This window comes from Plectrocnemia conspersa, unplaced genomic scaffold (genome assembly GCF_051122295.1).
Source record: "Plectrocnemia conspersa isolate PC_06_02 unplaced genomic scaffold, ASM5112229v1 ptg000011l, whole genome shotgun sequence".
Lineage (NCBI taxonomy): Eukaryota > Metazoa > Arthropoda > Insecta > Trichoptera > Polycentropodidae > Plectrocnemia > Plectrocnemia conspersa.
Window position 1 is genome coordinate 13,895,939 of NW_028277175.1, and position 26,945 is coordinate 13,922,883.

General features: G+C 28.1%; 1 protein-coding gene across 1 annotated transcript in view; it reads right to left on the bottom strand.

Moving 5' to 3' along the window:
- Window positions 1-12,553, bottom strand: part of LOC148229579 (limbic system-associated membrane protein-like) — a 48,513-nt gene extending 35,960 nt beyond the window's left edge. The window contains exon 1 of the mRNA XM_088197146.1: window positions 12,185-12,553. The gene's annotated coding sequence lies outside the window, so the exon portion shown is untranslated. The remainder of the gene's footprint in view (window positions 1-12,184) is intronic.
- Between the last annotated feature and the right edge of the window lie 14,392 nt (window positions 12,554-26,945).

Genomic DNA, 26,945 nt, shown 5'->3' on the forward strand with positions numbered 1-26,945 from the left:
ATATATATATAAATGGATTTTTAGATTTTCGCGAGTATAATTATTTTTTTAATAATTATCTCGGGATTCATCGCGATTTTTGCTTACTTGTATTCTATATTTCGGCCGTGATTTTCCGGCCATGATCGCGAATTGTTTGCAAACAATCCGTGATCATGGCATAAATATTTTTAACTTTCTATTTATAAGTACTTTCTACAGTGTTCCTGGAATATCCGTTATATGGATTATTATAGCCCAGAATCACAAAATAGGGTATAAGTAAACAAACAGTCGTTCGAACATCTCCAAACAACAATAATCCAAACACATATAAAATTAACGATCAAAGTAAACCCGCAAACCGCAATCTTGATTAGTGGCGATCACGATCAAGCTTTTACTGTTCGGTTTCGATTTTGAATAAAATTTTATCGACACGCCATTACAAACTGTCAGTCATAAAAATGGCAGCGGTCACAATTGAACCAACGGGCGAATAAAATATATAGACGTAAATATTTACAAACATACAGCGTGGTTATAATATTTTTATTAAGTAAATAGTATACTGATGAGTTACGTTTTTTCTATATAATAAAATGTTAATATTATTTTTAATTTAATAAAAATAATATTAACATATAAACACAGCTTAAATCATAAACAAACATAATTTAAAGAGATGGATAATATTTTTAATTTAATATACTGCACGATTTTTGTATTTAATAATAAATATGTGTCCGATAAATTACGATTTAATTTTTTTCACCTAAAATATATTAAATTTAATTATTTCCAGAATTTTTTACTCACGGCTCAAAATTAATAAATAGAATTAAATTTATATAACTGTTTAATATATACATATACTAATATATATATACCACTTAATAATAATGTAAAAAATAATAAACCATTACTTTTTGACGATTTACGTACTAAACTTTTCACTTATTTTTAACGCAAAATTTAGAATTTGTTGTGAAAAATGCAAAATTGGCTTTAAAATTTTCTTTGCATTATAATATTCTGCTTAAAAAATATTTATTATTATTTTAATTTTTTTGTAAAACACGAATTATTAAACGATCAATTTTGCAAAATATGTATACAAAATAATATCGACTATCAATAATTTAGTTTTTATCAGTTTGTAGTTGACATATAAATTAATTTGTTTATTTATAGTCACAACAATTTTCATTTACCTTGTATATATTTTTTTAACAGAATGTTTGGCATTACTTTATTTTTATTATTTATTAATTTTGCTTATATAATAATTCTGATATATTTTCAATTAAATAAATACGTTACTTTTAAATCAACCTGTAGGTAGCAGAGCAGTTGAAATTTAACGACTAAAAGATGCAGCGTCCGTTTTCGACGCAATACATAAAACACTTTCAATTGCCACAAAATATAATAAAAAGCGACATAATGAACGCTGTTAAAAATTTGCATGAAATATTTCGCTCTTTCCAAACATTGAAACGTTACACAACCATGAAAAATGTTTTGTCGATACTTATAAGGAAAACGCCTGTGGTAAATTTATACTGGCACTACCACATTACGTATTATTTCAGTCGAACGATGTCTATTATTTTTATATACACTCCATTGGAAAACTATCCGAGGGAATAAGTTCCGGAGTATAAAAAACAAAAAGGCCACGCACTGGTCCTAGAGTTTGGTTCAGTACGTTGTTACGAGTTTTCAGATAATGAAAACATTTCAGTTTGCTATGTGAATAAATTTCCGGAGTAACGAAGTTCATTAATTGTATGAAAATTGACAAAACATTTATTCCCGTAATAAAATCGGCCTTTTTTGCGAAATGCCGTTGAAAAATTTCAACAATTCCAATTTTAGCGCTGTTTCAAATTATATTTCAATAATTTAGTGTTCGGCGTACCAAAATTCATTCCTTAGTGCTGAAAAAAATATTCATAAATTATATTTTGATATAATATAAATTCTATAATAAATTATACTTATTATTGCGTTTTTAATATAAATAAAAAAAATAAACAGATGTTTTATTTGAATAATTATTTTATTTTGTAATATCTGAGATCAATCAAATAAGCTTTCATATACAATTTACATATTTTTTTGCTATTACTTTTAAATATAAATGAAATAAAAATTATAATAACTATATTTTATATCGATCCACAAAAAGTAATATAAAAATCGATCAACAAAAAGTAATATAAAAATTAAGCTCGACTTTTAATTATTTTAAATTATAAAACTAATTTTCCTAATCAAAGTATTATAAAAATATAACATTATTGCTACTGACAATAAACCTGTACATAAGCATTTAAATTAATTATTATCCTAGTAAATTTAAACTTTATTATTATATTTTATTATTTATTTTAATGTAACATAACAAATGTAACATAACAAATTAATCTTATGAGTAATTGTATATATGAAAATAATGCTTTAATAAGTTGATTTGATTTGACAGATCTTATTTTATATGTATATAAATATAATTTCTCATTTCATATTTATTTAACGCCTTTCACTCACATTATTTGTAGTAATAATAAGTACATGAGATTTGCGAAATCCTATTTAATACCACATGTCAGATTTATTTAACGCCAGTCGCTCATCAAATTTGTGACAAATCTTAAGTGAATTTATCTTTATATTATTTTAATTATAAAAAACATGACAATTACGAAACCCTAAATGTAAAATACATTTTTAAAAGATTCTCATAAATATTTAGCGCCTGCTCTCCAGGGGGACCCTGAATTTAGTAGAAACCAGGAAACGGTGAGGTAGATGCTCCAGAAAAAATACGACGCTGATCGAATCTGAGTACTGTCTTTCAACCCGTTTTCTTTAATTAATCACTTCATATTTATAATAAAAATAAAATTAGATATTAAATATTAATATTTAGCTAATAATGCGCAATACATGTATATAAGTATACACCGTTTTGATTAATGTATAACATGTGCATATAATAATTTATTCGTTGCTATAAGAATTTATTTTTAACAAGATAAATTGAGATTATTGAACCCAATCATTAGCAATAATTAATTAGCTGGTCCCTACAAATATAATAGGTATTTTTGTAAAAGTTGTTGTTACTTTTTTTAAGCGAAAAAATCACTTATTTTAACGAATTATATCGTGTGATTTGCAGATATGCGTTGACTTGTTTACTTTGATCAATTATTGTGAAACTTATACGCCTTGTCACCAAGCCTTCCCAATTTTATTAATTTGTCTATATGCTGTTAAATCATACTAGCTTAGTTTCTTGGACAGCTAATGGATATTCTAAGAAGAATTTTTCTACAGCCAGAACATCGTTGTTTATCTTTGCTGGTCTTCCACATTTAAGAATAATCTTGTTATTGTAATTTTCTATCAAATTTTTTAAGTCATCACTGCCATTTAGAGATATCACTTCACAGTTTACAAATGTTCTTTTTGGTCGTAGTTACCGATTATTTTTTTTAAGAAATTCATATAACATGCAATTTTCTATAAATTAGACACTTGGTAAAAATTCTGTTATTATAAATTTTGAGGCCAAATTTTTTTATTATTTATTGAAATAAAAAATAACAAAATGCGTACTTTTACGTACAGACAAGATACGACTGAAACTTAAATTAAAAAAAATACATTTATTTTGGGATTACCTAATTTGTACAGTAAATCAAAATTTATTAGGTCTTTCGTAATAAATAAAAATACGCCCACGGCTTTTTTTATTATTACATAGTATTTATACGAGTATGCATAAAGTACTCTCGACCAAAAATATCATTTCACCAAGGGTGGCGTCAAATTGAAACCCCAATTACGTGTTTTATGTGCTTTGGTCTATATATATTTACATATAGATATATATATATGTATATATATGTATGTACATAAATGAAAAAAGAAAAACGATATTGTCTGTAAATTAACGATTTGCAATATATTGCGATGCTCCTTTCGCTACCATACTATACTAGGGGTTCTCCCCCGTTAGCCCTTGAGCGTTGCACGCTACCTAAATAAACCCAATAAAGTCATAAATATACCAATTAAACGCTCGATTGCCATAAAAACAAATCCCCACCGTAAAAGTTTATACTCTGACCATACGATATGTTTATTATAAGACGCAGACGTAATAAATGCCAATGGCAAGAAATATCAATATTTATGTGTTTGGCCAAAAATGTTTATATTTCATAAGCAATATGGTATCTATAATACAAATTACTTATATAAATTGCATGCTTACATATTAACTCATAGCTAGAATTTCTAAATAAAGTGTCAAATTAAGAATTTTATATCTCTTGAGAAATTTTAAAAAGCCGTTTTTATTATATAAATTAAATTTGTACGAAAATTTTTGAAAGATTTACAACCACTCCATTTTATTATAACGCTGCATAAGTAAAGGTGGGTTCATGCCTAAGATGCATACTTCTTGGATAATTTTAATAGGATCTGGGAATGACAAAAAATTCTTTTCAAGTATTAAAAAAAGACACTCAGATAATAAACCTTTGCGAAGGTATTTGTGTTCGATGTTTAAAAATATGCATACTTTCTCAGAAGATCGAAAGTAATTGAATGAACAACATTTTTTTGCAATTTTCTATATCTCTAACCAGCCGGCGGACTTATCTTTGCTCTGGTGATCTGAGAACCTGTTTCGATAAGAATAAATTACGCGTGGGAATTGACAGAATGCAATGGAAAATTATATAATCGAAGATACCAGACATTGATGTCATTAATTAAATAATTGTATAACCCATACTCTTTCACCAGTCAAAAAAAAATGGGGTAAGAAATTCTTATTTATGTTTACTCTGTAAAATCTTTCCATTTGATTTTTGTTTAAGATCCAAAGAATAATATAGACACTTTACAATTTTTTATTTTTTTATTGTATTTAATATGTTAAATAATCTTATTATATTATTTTAATATATAAGTGCTTTTTATACATCAACTAATAGATTTATAGAGAAGTCTCTGTATTTTTTTCTTCCATTTGCATATTAAATATAGTGTACGGACTTTTTGGTATTGTGTACCCTCTTAGATATTCTGGAAATGTAGTTTTGCGAAGGCAAAATATCTCCTGCGGAAATCCTGAACCATTTCCTTTCCAAGGGCTCTTGCGGGCTTACCCCCTATTTGCTTCCACGTAGCACCTGTCCAAACTTTACATTTTTGTCAGCGTGGCCAGTCAATTGCACTTACGAATATATCGTGGAAAATTTTAGTTCAGATTTTTCCCTCTACATGCAGGTGAATAAATAGGACACATATCGTGTTTAATAAAACACGATATGTACAAGAATTTGTAAAAGCTTACTATAAATATCATTTAATTGCTTAATATTCTATACCAATTGATAAAGAGGATGTATTTATATTTTTTGAATTATCAATTTACAAATTATCTAGTTATTACTTAGCGAATTACATACCTTATCTTATTTTATCATATGAAAATATATATAGAAGGTTACCCAAATGCATTAGTGTCACAGTACTTACATTCAAGTGCAATTTGCTTCACTGCTACATTTATTAAAATCTATTTTAAGTTCACGTAATTATTAACTGTTTCTTAGTTGATTTTATATATTTTTTAAGCTATCAATAGATTTTGCACTTATTAATTCAATTCAGGTTTGATTAATTCGTTTAGATCAGATTTGGCTTTGAACAGCAAATGAACGTTTCGCAACCATCAAATTGAGTTTTAACAATAGTTTTGAGCAGTTTATAAGTTTACTAGTTCCGGTTAGTAAGCTAGTATAAATATATACCTACCAGTGAAAATCTATTAAGATATGATTTGAATGACACGCTAGTAAAATATAAAACTGGTAATATACATTCACTGTAACATATAAATAATTAAGATTATCTCGATAATATCTTTTCCTTAAAACTTTTAATATACAATAAATATTATTATTTAACGACTTCCATAGATATTCGAAATAATAATTTATTTTAAATGTAATTTTTTTTATTTTAGTAAAGTTCCGTCACTAATACTTATGTAATACAAAATAATATTTGTAAAAATATTGTGTGCACTAAAAAAACAAATAGATCTCTTATTAAAATTAACTTTAATTTTAAAAATAAATCGAAACATTTTAATTAAAGTAAAAAATTCCATGGTGTAGAACAAACCCGGAAGAATAATCATTTATCCATAAGTGCAACCACTTGGATTGTTATTTTTACATATGTTTTATTTTATTTTTACAACTACTTGTTATTTGTTATTTTTTCATTATGAATACATCAAAAAGTAAATAAACTTTACTAATTTGGTGTTTTTACAATTCCGTAAACTTAATTTAAACAGAATAGTGGTTGAAACAACAACAAAACTTGAAAGTGAATATCTAAGAACATTTAAAGTTGGATTAAACTTTATTGCTAGATAATATATTAAAATGTTGTTATCATTATTTTATTAAAAAATATGTTTAACAAAAAATATTTTTTAATTTAAAAGTATAAAAAAATAATAACAATATTTTATTAAAATATATTAAAATTATTTTATACTTTTATATTAGAAAATAATATTTATTTAAATATTTATTTCAGTACATGGTAGTGATAATTGAAATGGCATGACCTTTTAAATAATTTTAATTTTGTGGTATAATAATATCATACATGTAATATATTATTCCAAAGTTACAAAATTTTTATTTTAATCTAACAAAATTGAGTGTTATAGTATTACAAAAATTATACATTGCTCTGAAAGTTGATTTAAAAATGTAGTGTAAGATTTCAGCCGTATATTGACAATACTTGCAATTAAAGATCATATTAAAAAACTCAAAAATCAATATTAAAAAAACTTTGTTCAAGTAATTTATATTCTTATGTAACCAAAAACTTTCACGATATATCAGCGTCATTCAACTATGATTACCTCTACTGATTAAAACATATTCATTATATAACTATGTATATTTTATTGAAACTAGTTTAAATAACTTGTTATAATCGTCAAGTTGTTTTTGGTCATAGCAATCACTTCATAAACAACAAAAATGTTGTCGTGAATTGAAAGCTATTTGTAATAAAGAATTAAGTGGCTTATTAGCAATATAAAGTAATTTGTAGCACTGTTTTTTTGATTAACCGTAACCAAAGATAAATAGTGAATATACAAAAGCGAGAAAGTTCTATATTCTTAGCATCTATAAACTCGTTTTTAGGCGTAAAAAATAAATTGAGAACCATGATTAAAAATAAAGGACTGTCCTTAAGTAATAAAAATTAAATTTTAAAATTACATAATTCAGAAACATATTTTTCCCTATATTTTCTCTTTTCGAATATTCTGAATACTCGTATTATGTATAATAATGTATACGCTAATATAAACATTGAGTCATTTCATTCGGTTTTATCAGTAAATTATCATACCTATACAAAAAAGCACCTTTCACCGGATATTTCAAAATCACGCCAAAAGAAGGAATCCATTATAGTCATAACTGCTTTCACATTTCACAAATTTCCCCTTTGAATTTCCTCGAATTTCCCGTTTCGCGCGGTTTCTTTGGTCGATTATTATTACCTCACCCGCATTGTAGCCATACGGTTCTGAGTAATTGTCAAAATGAAGTTTGCCCCTTAATTGCTTCCAAATCTCTTTCAAGCACACTGTGCCAAAGTCGAAAACTCTGTCCCTTCCAAATAGAGTCCTTTTGATCGAACTCCGATCGAGCGAGACGGTGATTGATACCACCGCCGTGGAAAAGTTGCGCGATTTCACGAAAAGAATTTGTACACAAAATTCGACTTTCGAAATATTAAACCTTCGTGAGATGTTATCAATTGGACGAAAGTTGGTACTTTATCGACGAAAGTCACGCACCGGCCGGTTACTTTGCATATTTTGCCCTAAAGTTAGCGACGTAAACGATGACTAACTGTGTGTTGTTGTTTCTATATACGATTCAATTATCCTATCGCCAAGAAAACTTTATTATGTATATTATTATATTTTTACATAATATATATTATATTACCACTATAATCATTAAAATACGCTTGTTCTTTATTTCAATACCATTTTTTTCGTTCTTAGCTAAATTACATTCACGGCAAGCTGTATGTTAACATTTTATTTTATATACTAAATCAGTAAGCTAATACTTTAACTAGAATGTATATATTTAGCATATTTTTAAGATATATGCAATGAAAAAATATGAAAGTCAAATTTTCTAGTTATGCATAAAAGTCTTTATTTTTTTCACATTGTTTATTATACTTCTTTGTTTTTTATTTTTAATAAATCTACCGTTAAAACATGGCAGTCGTAAGCCCAATGCGTTACAATGGGGTAAATCTGAACAAATGTTTTAATCCAAAATTATTTTTTAATTTCACAAAATTTTATAATTGATTTTTTAATTAATTTATTACAATTTTTTAAAAAAAATATTCATTTATTAAATACTTTATTGCTAATTTTTGAAGATATACTTTAAGGGTATGTCAATAATTTACTAATTTATTTACTTTTATTTAGTGAAAATATTAGAATAATGAAAATTAAATTTAAAAAAATAATATTATTTTTTTAATATCACAAACCGTTAATATAATAAGCACTATACTTTAATTTAGTCATGTCTCAGATTTTACTTTTATATTAAATTTGATACAAACATTGGTTATTTCAATTTTTATTGTGATAAACTTTTTAATGTAAAATTAAAAATTAATTTATTAGGCAGTGTACATTATATTTGAGGGCTTTTTCTTATTAGATAAATATCAGAAATCAATAAATAAATATATAATATTTAATAATTTAAAAAATATACATTTTAATTAGAAAATACTATAAATTTACAGAAAATTTTCCAATGTCATGTTAATTAATCGGATTAAACTTTGCACGATTGAGTGATTGCGTGTAGTTGAACGAACGAGTTTTGGGCGGTTCGCCCGATTTATCTCTCTCTATGGCGGTTTAGTGTTAGATTCGACTTTAATTTGTTGAATGAACTGCACAACGATAATCGCCAGTGATAAATTGAGCAAGAGCGAAATGTTATCGTAGCCCTGTTCAGCGGAAAAATGGTGGACAAAAATTTATGGAGATTTCGTATGAAGATTAACCGAACCCGCCCCCACAATACGCTTTGAGATGGGCGACCAATTTAACTTGGCGATAAAATAAATTCCACAATGTTTTTAAAGTATTCAAAGGTTCTAATTTCAAACACGCACTACCCTAAAATAATATAACATTTATTATAAATACTAAATATATTATTTCTATTATGACTTTAATCAATAATAATGAAAAATGCAAAAAAATCAGTTGCACTTCAATAATTTAAGAAACGTGTAAATCTAATATATGTATATATGAAACAACGTATTTTTAAGTCAAAAACTAAAATATCTGTTAACTAAGAACAATTTCGGAATAAGTTTATTAATAATCAGTAACCTTGGAAGCAAATAATTACACGTTTGTAGGAATATTCTCTAACGGTAATAATTTATAATACATACATCGTTATAAGTAAACAAGTGTTTTATGAAGGTTGATATATAAAGGGGTGCAACGCTTAACTAAACATTTAGAAGATAAACTCAAATAAAACGCCAAAAATAGTTTGTTTTCTTCTACACGCGATCCCTCGATTGTGAAAATTAGCCGTATTAATTAATACAACATTAAGGAAAGCGGTGAAAAGTCGAATGCTTTTCCTATCGGTCAGACGCGGTGGCACCAGAACAACGATTTGTATAGTTACGAGAACGAATCGTTTCTGCGAAAGTTTTATTGTTCGCTTGACTACTTTGACACGTCGATTATAGTTCAATGTTAAATGAGTATTGATGTGTAAGTAGAAACTATCAGCGAGAATCTAGAGGTATTTTATTCACGTGAAACGAATTTAGATATAATCTGGTCATTTAGCACGGCTTGTGATAAAAAATAGGCAGTGTTTATTATAGAAGCAATATTTATGTGTATATATAATAATACTGTCACCCCCCCCCCTTCTAGCAAATTTTTTAAAGGCTTAAATTGTAATGATTATTTTTTTAAATACGGGTTTAATCTAAATATTTTTTTAAAAATATATAATTTAAATAGTAACTAGATAGTATTTTTACTTTTATACATATAGACATATTTAAATACCAGAAATAATTTCATAATATAAAAAAATATATATATACTTTCTTCACTATCATCCGTGTTCAATAGATGTCTCTATATGAAGACTATTTAATACTCACATTACATATATAATATAATAAAATCCAGTGTAAAAGTATGAAAACTTTACACCAGCTTCCCAAAAACCTTGGTATTCATAATATATATATTCCTAAGAATAATATATATTCCTGAATAAGAAATTGTTATATTAGTAATAAAACTTGCTAAATTGTGTTTAATAAAATATTTTAATTACTCCCCAATAATTGTCATGGATAATTAGTTTATAAACTGTTTACTCATGTGAATATGGGACAATATTGGAGAAATATAGAGACTTATTAAAAAAGAAGATGAACGCGAAAAAAACACATTAATATTTTTTTTTATAAATTATCGCGTAAAATATTAAACAATTTTATAATAATAGCAGTACGTGCTGTATATCGTTTTCAAAGATCAATAAATTGAAACAATACGACAAGCGATCGATTGAATTTTTTTCAAAATGCTCCTATCCGCGAAGCAGTGAGGATAATAATACTCAAACTAATGTGTTTTTAACATTAACACTAATAAAAAAAGTGCGAATAAAAAATCTTTCCCTGCGCAATGTAAAAAAGTGTACTCAAAAAAATGTGAAAACTCCTGATGATGCTGTGACAATCTCGGTGAAATATAGAGGCTCATTTAAAAAAATTATGAACGCGAAAAAAACCTGTAAATATATATATATATATATATATATATATATATATATATATATATATATATATATATATATATATATATATATATATACACATATATATATATATATATATATATATATATATATATATATATATTTATATATATATATATACATATATATATATATATATATATATATATATACATATATATATATATATATACATATATATATATATACATATAAATATATATATATTTAAAATTATATATATACACATATATATATATATAATATATATATATATATATATATATATATATATATATATATATATATATATATATATATACATATATATATATATATACATATATATATATATACATATAAATATATATATTTAAAATTATTTATTTTATACGCGGTAAATATATTTATAAAAATTATTATAATTACGTGATTTAGATCGTGTTTTTTCTTATTCATTTTTTTCTCAGTCTCGATATATTTCGACAAAATATTTTTGGCATTATCAGAATATTTAAATTTTTATACCCAAAAAAGTGATTTTTCATAATAAAATATGATTATTAAAAATTATGAAATGCTGAATTATGTGTCTTAGTTAAGTATTACAAAAGAATGTGTGTTTTATCATAACAATAAATTTTGACGTGAACCTTCTTACAATTTTCGTAATGAAATTTTACGCCCAATGTATTTGAAAGTATTCATAAATTAACTTTTAAAAGCTTTTCATTACATGCTACAATCGCAATTTAGCTTTGTCCCGAAAGACAAAATGCCGCTGTATACATATTCTTCTTATATTCAGAAAGTTTCTTCGTAATACATTGAGATGAGAAACTTTTCCGAATTCTAATGGGAACGAATTTTTTCCATTCGAGCGAGATTTATAAAAAAGAGAATTATGTAAGAGAAGGAAAAGAGAAAAAAGCTCTACTCGTTACTCGCGCTAAGAGTTTGAAAATTAAATTATTTTATTTGATTGAAATTACTACTTCAATATATATATATATAAAATATATATAGTGTTTTTATGTCCTTAAATATTAAATTTTTATAGCAAACCTAACGTTAATAGAGCTTAATTCTATGTAGGATGACCTTTAAAAAGGTATTTTATACCTTTATTTAACCCAACTCTGCGAAATTCCCTTGAGAATTTAAAGATCTAGAACGACCGCCAGCATTTATATATTATAAATACAATAAATTAAACTTTGACTTACTATATCGGCAAATGTAGTTTATTTCAAAGTAAAATTAACTGCATATCAACACAATTTAACTATAATTTTAATAATAGTCCGTCGCTGATACATTTAAGTATTATTTTATAAGTATCACTAAACTAAGCACTAAAATATTGATAAAAGCTCGTATTTTGACAAAAATGCGGTTAATAGAGGTTATATGTTATTATATTAAGGATGTTTTATTAGAAATATTATTAATTTAAAAAAAAATAATAAGTATTTAGTAGTCACAAATGTTCACTGTGTTTGATTTGTTTATATTTTTTTTAAGTAACATTTTTATAAGTACACCGCATATGGTAGCAAATTTAAGGCGTATGATCGTTTCAGATCTTTACCCGGCGAAAGCTCGTAGCGAACTGAAAGCGTAGCGGGCAAATGGGCGGAACAAAAAACGAACGTAGCCGACTTTTGCCGACGCTCACCGAGTCCTAGTCCTTTCGGTCGCTCTTTGCTGACGTAATTTCTATCTTTCGTGGAGGATGTTTGCACACAGTTCAATACAGAATGCAAGCGGTGCCCTTCCCCTATCCAAAGGAACGCCATTAAAATGATAAAGGCAGTGTCAACATTCCCTCATGAACGCGTAAATAAAATATTGAAGCAATAACGCAAAGGGACAACAGTTATAAAAAAATTAATTCAACACCGCAAAGCAATAATAAGGTATTATGTAATAAATAATGTCAATTCATAATGATAAATTTGCTCTTAACATTTATTGTGCAGGGTGATTCATTAGGAATATAAATAACACACTAATATAATACATGTATGTACATATATCAGCGTTTGAAAAACATTGTCACAAATTAATTTAAAAAAGCAAAATCAATAAATATAAAAAATATATATTTATACTTTTATATCACATACTTCTGCTTATCGAAACTGCTTCAATAATATTTATCGGACTGTTTTAAAAAAAAAAACATATTCCACACTTTATTATTAGATTAAACAAATCTCGACGAGCAATGGCTGAAATTTATAATATTGATAATTAATTCTGCAATAATCAGTCTTAACTTCCACATACTTTAGATCTCTGATTATATATACACATTTAATTGAAAATTTTAATCGGTATAACAAAAAATAATTTTGCATTAAGGGTTGACATACGAGTTAAAGAAAAATAAATAATAATGAAACTAGAATATGTTGCTGAGATTTAAGGAAAATGTGAATTAAATAATTAACAAGAATCCTTAATCCTTGATTTTATTTTAGGTATTTTCCAACCGTTTGAATAGAAGCCCGCAAAAATGAATCTTATTAAAAAGCCTATAAAGGGTTCTACACTGATTTGATGGTATTTTAATTGAGTGCTTGAATTCTTAAACCAGACAAAATCAGACTAAAACAGAATCAAAAACATAGACAAACTTTGCCACAGTTTCATTAAAGATAAAATAATAATCTAGCGTTAAATACTTGGCTTACACCTGGACTTCAAGCTTAAAGCTAATAAACACATTTTAAAACTTTTAAAAAGTCTGTCAAAAAGCCTAAAAAAATAAAAATACTTCAAAGCCTGTTCAATCAAATTTTGGTACACACCAAAAAATGCCTCAAAAGCTTACATTTTTATTAAATTATATTTTTTTTAATTACACAATTATTTTCTAAAAAACTAAAAAAAACTAAGAAATCTTTACAAATATTTTAATGCACCCCAAATTATAACCTTTTACATGATCTCAGATATTCCCAAATTTATAGCATTTTTGCGCTTTAAATACTAGTTAAAGACTTTAGAAGTCGTAACTAATTTATTTAAATACATTAATGTATAGCTTTCTATGCGTTTTTCGGCTTTAAATATCAGTTAAGGACCTTAATTTATTTTTAATAATTCATCTTAATTCACAAATATATGGCATTAAATAGTCGTTTTTAGGCTTAAAATATTAATTCAGGACTTCATCACAAGTCTTTCTACACACTCAAATGTATGAACTTCATGTAGAATTTTGGGTTTAAAATATTTAAAACAGTTAATGACCTAAGTTTTTTTCAGCTTTGTTAGAGTAAACAAATTTATAGCTTTTAATATGAGTTTTTGAGCTCAAATCACCTGATAAGGACCTTTGACATTGGCAAAAATCTTCCAAAATACACAAATTGCTGGTATTTATATTTTTTTTTTACTTGAAACACCAGTTATATTTGTATAGGTTTAAAAATTCATAGTTTTTAAATGACACTTATAAAATATTGCTTATAACTAAATGTTAACTGAGATAAATAATAAAATATAAGCTATTTTTTTTATTCAAGATTAAAATTGTTTAATTTAAAAATGATTGCTCATTTTAGTTACTCGACATTAGCTTTCTTTTATTAAAGGTTTTGTGGTTATTGTATATGACTATATATTTCATTTGAGCACACAACGTGACTTCGATTGCCTTTAATGTTGCAATCTATTGCTCATCGCCATAACTCACGAGTCGTTTCTTAAATTGCCATTACGGGTCTCCCGGAGAGTCATTGCTACCTATAAATCGAGAGCAGTTTACGCTTAGACTTGGAACAATCGCTTAAAGGATTGAACTACTGAAAGCAGCGGTTTTCAGAGTGAAGTCTCGTAAAACCTAAAACGAGTTTATAAGATGGGGAACGATTTTAAACCCGATTTAAATAGGAGCTTTATTGCCGTGGCATTTGCGTGTAACCATAAATGAATATATAGTGTGTACATAAATATTTATAAAGAACGGCTGTGAGTAAACTCTTTCTATCTAATCAAAGTTTGTGTGACATCTTTTCAAAGAAAGTTATTTTGATTCTAAACGAGACATGAAGAGAATATACAAAAATGATGTAAAATAACATCAAACTTAAGAGGAAAATTTCCATATTTATTACTCGTGATAAAAATGTTTTTTTTTTTAATAATAAATTTTTTTTTTTACAAAAACATGAACATTATTAAATTATCAATATGTTTTTATTCAAACCGGCTTAAAAATAATTAAGCATGTATTAAAAATATTTATACATATATAGCACTGTCAATAATATTGTCGCAATGCTTTATCAAGAGATCCCAGAAACGACTAAATGGCTCTGATCAATAAAATCTCGAAAATGGCAATAGAGTTATCGTTCATAATGAATTTAGACCTCGAGTGAGTTATGTATAAATTTAATAAATAGCTTAAAAATAATAATAACACGCTTGACCTTGCGCCAATTGCCATTGTTCTACAGACCCTTGGTTAACGATCGCCCTAATAGTCAAACTTGAAGACGAGGAATTTTAATACTGGTAATATTGGTATTGTGGTAAAAATTCACCTTTGGTACTACGGTATTACAAAATAAAACACTGTCAGTACCGAAAATATTTTTTATATACTTTTAATTGATATTTGATATTGGTGTCAATATGAAATAAATACATTTTTTTTATCAAAGGCCCCTTTTTTCTGATATGATTTAATTGCAAACACGATTTTTTTCTACTATTATTACATATTTACACTTATTCACATCAAAGAGAACATCAAGATAACATTAACAGAACACATCGGGTCTTACACGAGCAAGGGAACATATGTAACTAAGACTCACGCAAGCAAAGCACAGCAAGAGATCATCACGATTTCACGACATTATTGACTAACACAAGCGAAAAGATTGCTACTGGACGCACTAGCAAAGACTAGTGTTTCTAAGACCTACCATAACAACTTCACCGCCTGATACTGAAATCTACATTTCTGTATTTATAAGGAAAATTATGTATATTTCTATAATAAACTAAATTCACTACTAATTTGGTCATGGCTCTACGTCTCGTTATATATATATATATATTCATTGTAGTATACAACCAAGAGCGTATGTGTAAAGTCATAGCACTTTGGCATTCCACGTACGTATGTGTATGTATTTCGCGAGGATAGAAAGCATCAATCATAGCGGCCTCCTTGATGCATTCAGCCTCAGAACTTCGACCCCTTTATTCTCTCGTGCTCTTTTGCCAGCTTTTCTTGCTGCGCACAGTAGTTCTTGGGCCAATGTCTGAATATGCTCACCATACATTCACCATATAAAAACGTAAGAAAGTAACAAGACACACAAGAACAGGTATATGCATGTGTGTATGAAAAACTCTGACAAACGAGCAAAATCGACGCTCAAAGTCGGAGCAAAGAAATTGTAAGATGGTATGTATATACATGTACATACATAAGAATAATACAGACACTTTCGCGACTAAATCTTTTTAAATTTTTGCGATGTTCAGACATAAGAGTACAATGGGTGCGCATCAATTTTATGGTAATTTATTCTGTGTATTAGTGAATATGTGTAATTTATTTTTTTTGTGTATTTTAAATAGTATAGTAACATTTAAAAGTTACTATAAATAAAATATAATATTTCATAAAATCATATAATAAAATATACAGGTAAATAAAATATATTTAGTGCAAGTGTGATACAGATTGAATGGAATTTACTCATTTTTTTAAATCTGTTAATTTAAAGTTACTTTTAAATATTTTTATTTGAATAAAATAAATACTTCAGAATATTTTTATTTTTTTATTTTTTGTTTATATTTATGTTATGTAGTATATATATGTTTAGCTGAAATTTCTAAGTGTAAAAATTAGCTTTATTAAGCGTAATAATTCTTAAAATAAAATAATAAATAATAATATGGGGGAGGGAGGGTCACGTTAACGACCACTTGAACAACGGAAATAAATTTACCACTTTATAAAATAAGCCAGTCTGTTTCGAAAGTAGGGAAATCGCACATAATGAGTCAATACAACGAAAAAAAGACCTCCATACTACAAAAGAGCTCTTTAGAATGGTCAATATAATTGTTTTATGCAATACATTTCTGCACAGTTGTGCAGAAATTATTGCATAAAATATCCGACTAGTCAAACTCTTTACGACTTTTGATAATTATATACCACAAAACAAATTATCTCATTTATCACGTACCATAAACAGTCAGAGCTGGACAGCGTATAAGATATAGTATTATCGATAACAGCGATCTGTACAATAGTAGTTAAATTTTGCGGAGCTGTATAAATAGTGTATTAGTACAAATGTCAAAATTCTGAGAATGAATGAACTGTTTATAGTATTGTTCATCAAAACGTCATTTAAATCATATATTACTAAAGCCGCGGTCACTTGATTAATGGACACCAATGTAGGTATGCCTAAGAACCTCCTAACTCTTTTCCCGTTTGGCTTGCTCCTCGACGTCCGTGGTCGGCTTGCGGCTACTTAATGTGACACTATCCCGACTAAAGTCTTACCGAGGGATTATATATTCCGACCTAGGACTTTATTCCGCCCTCATAATGGCCAAGGTCGGAAAAACGGGGGTGCGAATGTGCAAATCCGGATGTAAGCCACCGTGCCGGATTGTTCTATCAAGATTAATTATACTTAAGATACAAGCGCCAGTGCTAATATAATATTATATGGGATATACTTTTACGATTTGACATAATCTCGCTTGCATATGTATGTACGTGCTATTTAATACGCAGTGAAGTAAAAAGGAACGAATAAATATAATAATAATATTTGTAAAACAATTGTCGCAATTTCAGCGCAAGTCGTAAACTCAACTTAAAATTATAAACATGTACTATGCATTATTTATTAGTACGATTTTTTTTTGTATTTACCATACTAGTAAATATACATCTATATTAATAGAACCCACGTTATTATTTTATAAATATTTTTATTTAATCGTTTCGCTTGCGAAAAATACCGAAATAGGTTTTTTAGAGAAAAACATATATAAACGATATTTAATATTTGTTTCATGATTCTTAATTTTTTTGCAACCCTTGTAAAAATTAATTATGTAAAAACAACCGTTGTTATTTGAAACAATGTTATTGTATACATAATAGATATTTATATTTTATAAAAAAATGGCATATGTAACGATATTTTTTTAAGTTTACTGATAACATGTCGCGTGTGATAATATCGCAAAACGCGTCCATAAATCACGAATGCGCTAGTTGATGATAAATTTATTTAAATTTTATTTTCCCCATGTTATAAATAACGCAATGTAAAAAACCCTAATTCATTTAAAGTTGTAAAATAGTTTTATATTAAAAAAAATATATATAAATATATTACATTATTTTTTTTTAATTTTAGCACACATCTGCAAGTGTAATAAAACGTAAATTATATTATTTATACTATTAAATGTATGGTTTTAACTGCTTATTGTAATATTATATATTTATTACCGGTAATGTATTAACAATTCACAGAAAAACCAATATTGAAATTCTAGTTTATAACCAAAATATTATTCAATAACTCGTAGTCTCACATATAAATTAGTAATTAGATCTTAGTTACAAAAAACTTTAATAATATTTGTACGCTGTTTCATTAAATCCTCTCACATTGTTATTGTATTCGTGTTTACCAAAGTTCTATATTAATTGTACACTCGTAATGTATATTTAAGATACTTATAAGCCCACGTTTGAATGCTACAAGTTGTTAACCCTTTACTGGCATATTTGTAGCACAGTGAGATTTATTTATTTTTGTGAGATTTTTCTACTGCAAGTTGCATGCAATTTTTTCAATATCAAAGTCAATTGAATATCATATTTTTTTCGAATATAAGACCACACGTCTTTAATGTAAAATTTTACATAATATTCATAAAACAGATATACATTGAGAGATAAAACTATTTTTGAAAATCAAACTATTCTTGAAACCGTTTTATTGCTGCTTAGGCAGTTACATAGATGTAAATAATTGATCTACGATTGTACAAATTAATCTATTTTTTGCAATTTTAAAAATATAACCAAATAGTATCAATAGCAATACATGCCTGAAAAGCTATTAAAATGTCTAATTTACAATTATGAACTTCTTTTCTATATTAATTAAATCTGTAAAATCACAGTGTTGTTCTGACCATGACAATAAAGATTCGTCTATTTTGATATCTCTAACTAGACGTTTTTCCTTCAAGAGGACTGTAAATGACATATTAATTAGCTACTCTTCAGTTTACTCGTACACTTTGTAGAGTAATACATATGCAATATTACAGATATTTTTATTTGCCGAAAAAATGTCATGAGGTTTTATCTTCTTAGTACTTAAAAATGCCTGGTAAATTTTGCTTCACTTTGATGCATATTTATGCTGCCTGCACGACCACTTAGGTAGGAGGTCAGGTCAAGTTTCAATCTACATTCTGTACTGAAGCAAAAGCTTAATTAGGTAAGTACTCATATTTAATAATGGGGCAAAACTCCTGCGCCTTATTTAACTACTGAATAGGGAAGACTGTTTAGAATCTTACACTCACTTCCGTAAATTTACAGAGCAATGGAGTGTATATTTTAGCCCGGAAACAAAAAAATACTTCATGCACGTGTGCTTCAAAGTGTTAATTTATGTATATGCTGGTACATATTTATATTTAGTAATCATAATACACAACACGTATAATTGAAAATATGAATTAGGGAATTAAATTTGAACAAAGAGAACCGCAAACTCGAGCTTTCGCATATTCATTTTCGAATATATATGGTTATATACAAAAGTACTTACGTAACATTCGCGAAACGCGAAATCAAATCTTGACTTTCAATACAAATTCGCATCAAATTTCGCAGCCTCGCCGTAATTTAATATAAATCGAACAAGTATACGCACACATACAAATTTCTGAAATCCTTCTGAAAATCCTCGGCAATGAGAGCGAAAGATGAGCACTCGACTGTTTATGTGTATGTGTATGTACATGTATGCATATGTATTGTCTTAATATATGAGTTAACCAATCACACGTATTCCGAGCTTGAGTTTCCACAGAGCATCTGCGAGAAAAGTCGTCGTGTCAATTTGATGAAACGCCCGACTTCCCCGGGCAAAATGAAAAAGGCATTTTTACACCGCCGCAAAAGAGTGAAGAAGAAAATTTTACCCCCAATACCCCCACTGCCACCACCGCAATGCCGTCCTTCTATCACAACCACCGTTGAAATAAAAGATTTTCATCGAAGCCGAATAACGACGATTTCTACGATTTGAAAAGTTGTTTTTTCACCCCTCGTTATGTGTACGAATAACATATAACAGAAAGAACGCCGTTATATTAGAAAGTCATTTAAATCAGGTGTTAATAACCTTTCCATACGAAAAAATAATATTTGCCTTTCAAGTTTATTGACAGGTTATATATAATTAGTTATAAGATATTGAATTTAATTTGTATATTTTGCATATTTTGGTACAAAATTCAAGAAAAACATTAAAGTCGTTACTAAATTACGCAAAATATACTAATAAAAACCCATATTTTTTCCCTATAATTTTCGGCATATTTTTGTTTATAAATGTCTACACAGACATTAATATAAAATAATTTATTTTAAAATTGATAGTAAATAGTTCTGTAGCAATTTATACATAACGCCAGTCAGGAGACACATCTGACTCGCGCCTGAAGTCCCGCGAACTGTGTCCACGAACCTAGTAGCTATCTCGGAAGACCGAATTCATTCAATACCTCAACATGCGGAGTGGTTAGTTGGAATTAAGGTGTATATTACGAGGTACAAAACTGGATTATATATATATATATATATATATATATATATATATATATATATATATATATATATATATATATATATATATATATATATATATATATATATATATTACTAATTTGCTCCATTTCTTCACCACGGACTAACGCTTCGCCTCATGTTTGAGCAATTAACTCCAGGACACGCACTCAAGAACAAGTATCAACGACTTCTAGAAAGACCTATAGAGGTAACTGAAGATCTGTGTATTCATAATAGTAATACAATTAGAATTAAAATAAAATTTAATTTATATAACATCCTAAATTTAGTTTCCTGTAAAATTAAAAAACGCTTTTTTTATTTTTAACGATTACAATTTAACGATAATTGCTTTTCTTATATATAAATACTCTTTATTTTAAGATGTTTTATAATCGTCATATGCTTTTATAACAATTTTATTATTGAATTATCTATTTTATAGAAATAAGTCATAATATTTAAAATATGATGAATCTATATTATGAGGGATGAGGCAAACTTTCCAATTCTAATTTGTTTAATTTTCCACAGTAATTAGTAAAGTGCGAGGTTTTGCATGTCATGGAGCAATATTGCTCCATGTCTGTTTACTAACGTCTGTTTTAATGGTTAATTTATACTTAATTTTCCTGTACTATGGTTATGTTGTAATAGTCTCACCTAGTTTGAAAACGAGCAATGAATAACTTTAACAGAAAAATACCATACTGACACCATATTTTGTTAGAATACAAAATTTGGCGCATGTTTGAAGCTTCTTGTCCCTCTATCCTAATTTATTTCGGTTATTAAAAAAATCTAAGAAAATGATTCTCTATAAGAATGGTGCTCTATTGTCTCTGCGAAATACCAAAATACAGACTTTAAAACGCTACTGCTTTTGCCGTTCAATCAGTTCGTGTCATTTGTCAATTTATCACTATTCCAATGGCATCTATTTAGGGGGCGTAGCCCTAGGGGTGGTTGATCTCGCGGCCAATGAGACTCTTGTGTGAATCTAGATGATATTTACATGTGACAAATGGACGTTTTTTGCGATGAAGGTGAACGTGGCGCAGGTGGTGATGCCGGTAGATGATTCTAAGGGTTCCTAGGTTGCGTGCGGCGAGTGTCAGGTGTGATCTTCAGGTCTATCGGTGAGGGCGCGTGGCTGATTCCTCCAGATGGCTGCTGGTAGATCTTGGCTCTCTGATCGTCTGCGTCGCTGGCTCTGCTGTCTGGGCCGTCTCTTGTCTGGTGCCTCAGCCGTTTCGTATGGTGCCTCCGATCGTCTCTTGACCATCTGCCCTCTCCTCGTCGGAGTCCGGGCTTATATCCTTTAGCACTCTGGCTGGCCAATCGCGATTGTGCATCGCTGCAGTGGCTTCTTAGAATTCAAGAAATCGGATGTGTATTTTCGAAAGCGAGTTTTTTGCTTTGCTCCAAACTTTCGAATCGATGTGATGATTGATTGCATCCGTACCGTTTTGTCACAAAAAGGATTCTCTTAACGACCCGTGTTGTATGGTCAAAAGAAATCCCTCTTGTGCCATGATGTTTGTCTCATTGTTAATGAATGAACGTTTTTGGTCACGGTCAATAACAATGAGACAATCGCCCTTTTAAATGTGCCTATGTGTGTGGTCGCCACATTTATCTATCGTAAATCTGTTGCATTAAAACCCTTAAGGTCTGGTGCAAGTGTTTCATGATATTTAAATTTGACTTGAATTAAAATAAAGAATTTATTTATGGTTATCTATACATTTTATTTTTTTTTCAGATAAAACCCATGTTGTTTTAAATAACGTAATAAACATACAAATTTAATATATTATTGTGTAGCATATTGCGTCTTTCTTTCGTGCATATGTTTTGCACAAAAGAATATATTTAATTTGGTAATGGTTTTGATCCAATATCTGTCCACCTTTTCTTTTAGTTTTTTTATAGTATTAATAAACATAAACATAAGCTTAAACACATTAGAGTTTCTTTGTCTCCACGCATTCTAATGTGCGAATATGAGCTCTAGGGGCTTTGTAATTAATTCTTATTTATTGGCTCGCGGCTTTTCCTGACCCCTTTTTTATATGGAGCTTTTTCCCATCCGACGAAAGATTTCTTTTCACGATTATGTCGGCGTAAAAGCCCAACGGAGTTAATCCAAACACATGAACGAGCCCAGTCTAATCCTTTTATCTATAGCCGAGTTGTCCCGAACAGGTAACAGGGGACATTAATGATGGCTTTACCTCAGGCTATATCCGTTTACAGGCTTCGGCATTGTAAAACTGCTGTCAGGGCTTATTCCTTCGCATAATGGCTATTATATACAATACATCAAAGCCGTTTCGGCTCGTTATCCGCTCATGGCAAGTGTTCGCTTAAACACCTACAGCCGCGGAATATCGCCCAGTATATCATGCGAATGCTAGCAATTTGCGTTTGGATGGAGTATGTACAAATTTGAGCGGATTTCTTCAGGATTACAATCATAATTAAAATTTCACACTTCCTGAAAACGTTATACAAATTAATTATTACGTTATAAATATACAAAGCTTTAGTGAAACATTTCATTAAATTTATATTTATAATAATTATTTATAGCAATATTTTCTGAATCTTGCGACATTTATAAATCACAAATAACTATATTATCATATTAATTAAATAAACGAGAGATATATAAATTGTAAAGGTACAAGAACAGTGCAAAATTTTACTCGATTGCCATCGCTGCCATTTCAGTTTGTTTAAAGAGTGTACATACCTCAGTCGCAGCAACACTTCTTGAGGTGGTATTCAAAATGGTCGTTTTGAATACACACCTCTAGAATTTTTGCCTGACTTTATAAATTACAATAAGCAAAATTTCGTTTTTTGTGTAAATTTAGTCATAAAAAACTGCTAGAAATTTAATTGGTGAAAGAAAATAATAATAATAGGTGTAATAATAGGTTTTCTTGACTTTGCAAATAATTTTTTTTTTTTATTAATATGTTTGTAAATTAGTGCTATTTTATACCAACGTGTAGAACGCTAAAAATATAACAGTTTATTGATTAACTCAGAATTATTAATAGGAACATTGTTATGTTATATTGATTGTATGATAGTCAAGTTTTAATGTAGGTATAATATCAACGCTTTCGCACTCCATTGGGTAATCAATTGTGTAATTATATTTGCAGTAGTAATGTTTAGTATGTCGATAGATACAATTACAATAATACAAAACACAAACATTACCTAAGAGAGGTAACACAATCATATCTTGACATTTTAACAATAGCTATTGTTTACTTAACATTATATACTAGTCATTTGCATTTGACCTGTGAACATTATATAATTTATTGTAGCAAAATTTCAACACCATGATAAATTTCCTACCATTTTAAATTATTTTATTACGGTAAAAATGTCCAGGTACAATATAATTTACTTTACAGATGATTATTTACTTACACTGGCTATGCATTTAAATAGAATATAAAATTATAGAAGCTTACTTTTAATGGCAAATTTCTATATTTAAATATCTTTTATTACTTAAAAAAATATTAGATAAACTTATGCTTTAAAAATATTTCAAGACAAGCTTATCGCTCTTATTTTTCATAATAAGATCTTCATTATGATGCAAAGTTATAAGCCACGACTGTCAGAGTAAATTGCTAGTCGCTTAAATTTAATATCAAATAAATATAAAAAAAATATAGCCCCTTATATATTATATATATAAACAAGTTGACAAAATTATCATGGCGTACGAAAATGTCAAGGACAAAATTAACCTCCCAGAGTAAACAGCAGCGAAAGCTTATTATGATTATAATGATTTGCCAAAAGCTCACTGATGTTGACAGAGTATACTTTTTAAGATTATAAGTATATTTTTCTGCTGTTTAATAAACACATAAATATTGATTTTTTAAGCTGTTTATATTTATTTATAATGTAAATAAATTTAACAATTATTATCTTAGAAATGAACTGGATTTTTACATTAAAACGATAAAATTCTTAGAATTATTTTTTCTAAATTTAATTTTATAAAAAAAATCTCACAATTATCTGACACTACAGCATCAATTAGCATTAAAAAATGTATAAATACTTATAAAATAATATTTTAAAAGGAGGTATTTTTTACCTGTATTCAAAATATAATATTTTTGTGCTTGCAATAACGTATTATTTAAAATACTTATTTCAGATGGTTTTTAACGCTATTGTAAAAACTATGTCTACTTTATATTTTTTTTTTTAAATATTTTTTTGTTACAAATCCAATAAAATATAACTTATACAAAAATAATATTTAAAAATTAGGTTGAGCTTTGAATTTCGAAATCTATAGCTGGACCAGGATTAAGGTGAAGAGAGAAGCGGTTGCTTTTTCAGTATTTTTTATCGTTGTCATAATTTATTACTGGTCTACTTAATGAGCTATATTGAATCCCAAGTTAGGAATATCAGGTGATAGCTCGTCTCTAAAGAAAATTCTGAAAGTATGTAAGTGCTAAGAAAGCGAACCGCTCTCCACTCAAATGCCAATTTCGAAGATTATGGTTGAATTTTATTATATTATGGATCATATTGTATTTTAAATATACTAAAACATAAAAATATCAATGGATTTTAATAAATATAATCAAATGTTATAATTGTGTTCACAGTGATGGGTTTTTCGTATTACATCTGCTCTCCCTCAGTTATTTGAATAAGGCTTCTCCATAAAGCATAGTTGCACAAGCCCCTCCAAAATTTCAACTGGATATTTCAATGAGCGTTGGATGTACGGGGCCGGTTTGGGTTATTATTTTTTTATAATCTTCAATTTTTCTCTTTCACCTACCGTAGTAGCACACACCGTGCATAAAGAAATATAATAACTTATTCATAAGGCTAAAATAGATCCCAGCAAGCAGCACGCCACTGTGCGTGATGTATCAAAATAATACCGTGATATTTCATTTCGTATTCTGACATTTAAATTGCATTCGGAAGAAGTCTACACGGTTACGCCGGATGCCGTTAGACTTCTTTCGTCCGAACTCTGTCTACTGTCTGCTTTTTTGCCACTTTTTATTATTTTCTTCAGACGCTTCGTCTTTGCCTTCTGCGCCAAACTGAATGGCAAACAGCCGCTAAGCAATAAATTGTGTATAAACAGTTCGCAGAGTGGCCGTCGCATCGGTCAACGGCCGAAGAATGCCGGTTAAATTATCGGTTAACTTCGCAGTGACGTAGACAAACTTTATTCCCCGGACATTTGACTTAATGGAGGGAAGTGTACGATGCAATGAACTGTCTGAACTCGCTGCACAAATAGAGCATTACAATAAAAAATCTCGGTTTTCGTCTGAGTTGAAAGTTTAAGCTACATATAATAAAAGTTTTTAAGTTCTAAACATAAAATTTTAAATGTTTTCTGAATAAGTAAATATTTTTTGTATAGGTTATATAGTATCTTTGAATATAAACAAGTACAAATAATTTTTATTAAAATACCATGTCAATAATACAGCCTTAGCCATAATAATGGGGCACCTCTTAAAATGGTGTGTAACCCTTTACAAGTGCATATTCTGACCAACATATTTTAACAAGTAGTTTTAATCGTAATTCTGAGAGCTATACAAATAAATTTGCGGTTTTAATTGCTCACTTAAGTTTTAAAAAAATATTGCGTATCAAATTAGTGTGTCGCTTAAGTGACCGTAATGTTCAGTTGCATGACTTTGACCTTTACCTATCATTCAATTTTTTTTATTTATTAAATTATTTTTTATATTATATAAGCATTTAAAAATTACAAAATGTAAATTAAGTGAACTTAAAAGAGCGAATAAAATTTTGACTGGATATATTAAAAATTAGTTAACACAATAATTGTTCATGACACGTTATCCAAAATGTTTTGAAACTGTTTAACGAATGTGGTTCTTACAAATCAAAGCCAAGAACTTAAAGAAAACGAAAAACAATTGGCGAGTCCCTTAAAAATCGTCGAAAAATGTCTTTGCAAGCAGAAGGCCATCCATATTTTCGCAGGCCGTAAGGCCGACACAAACCGTGACTTTAAAAAAATAAATAAAACTCGA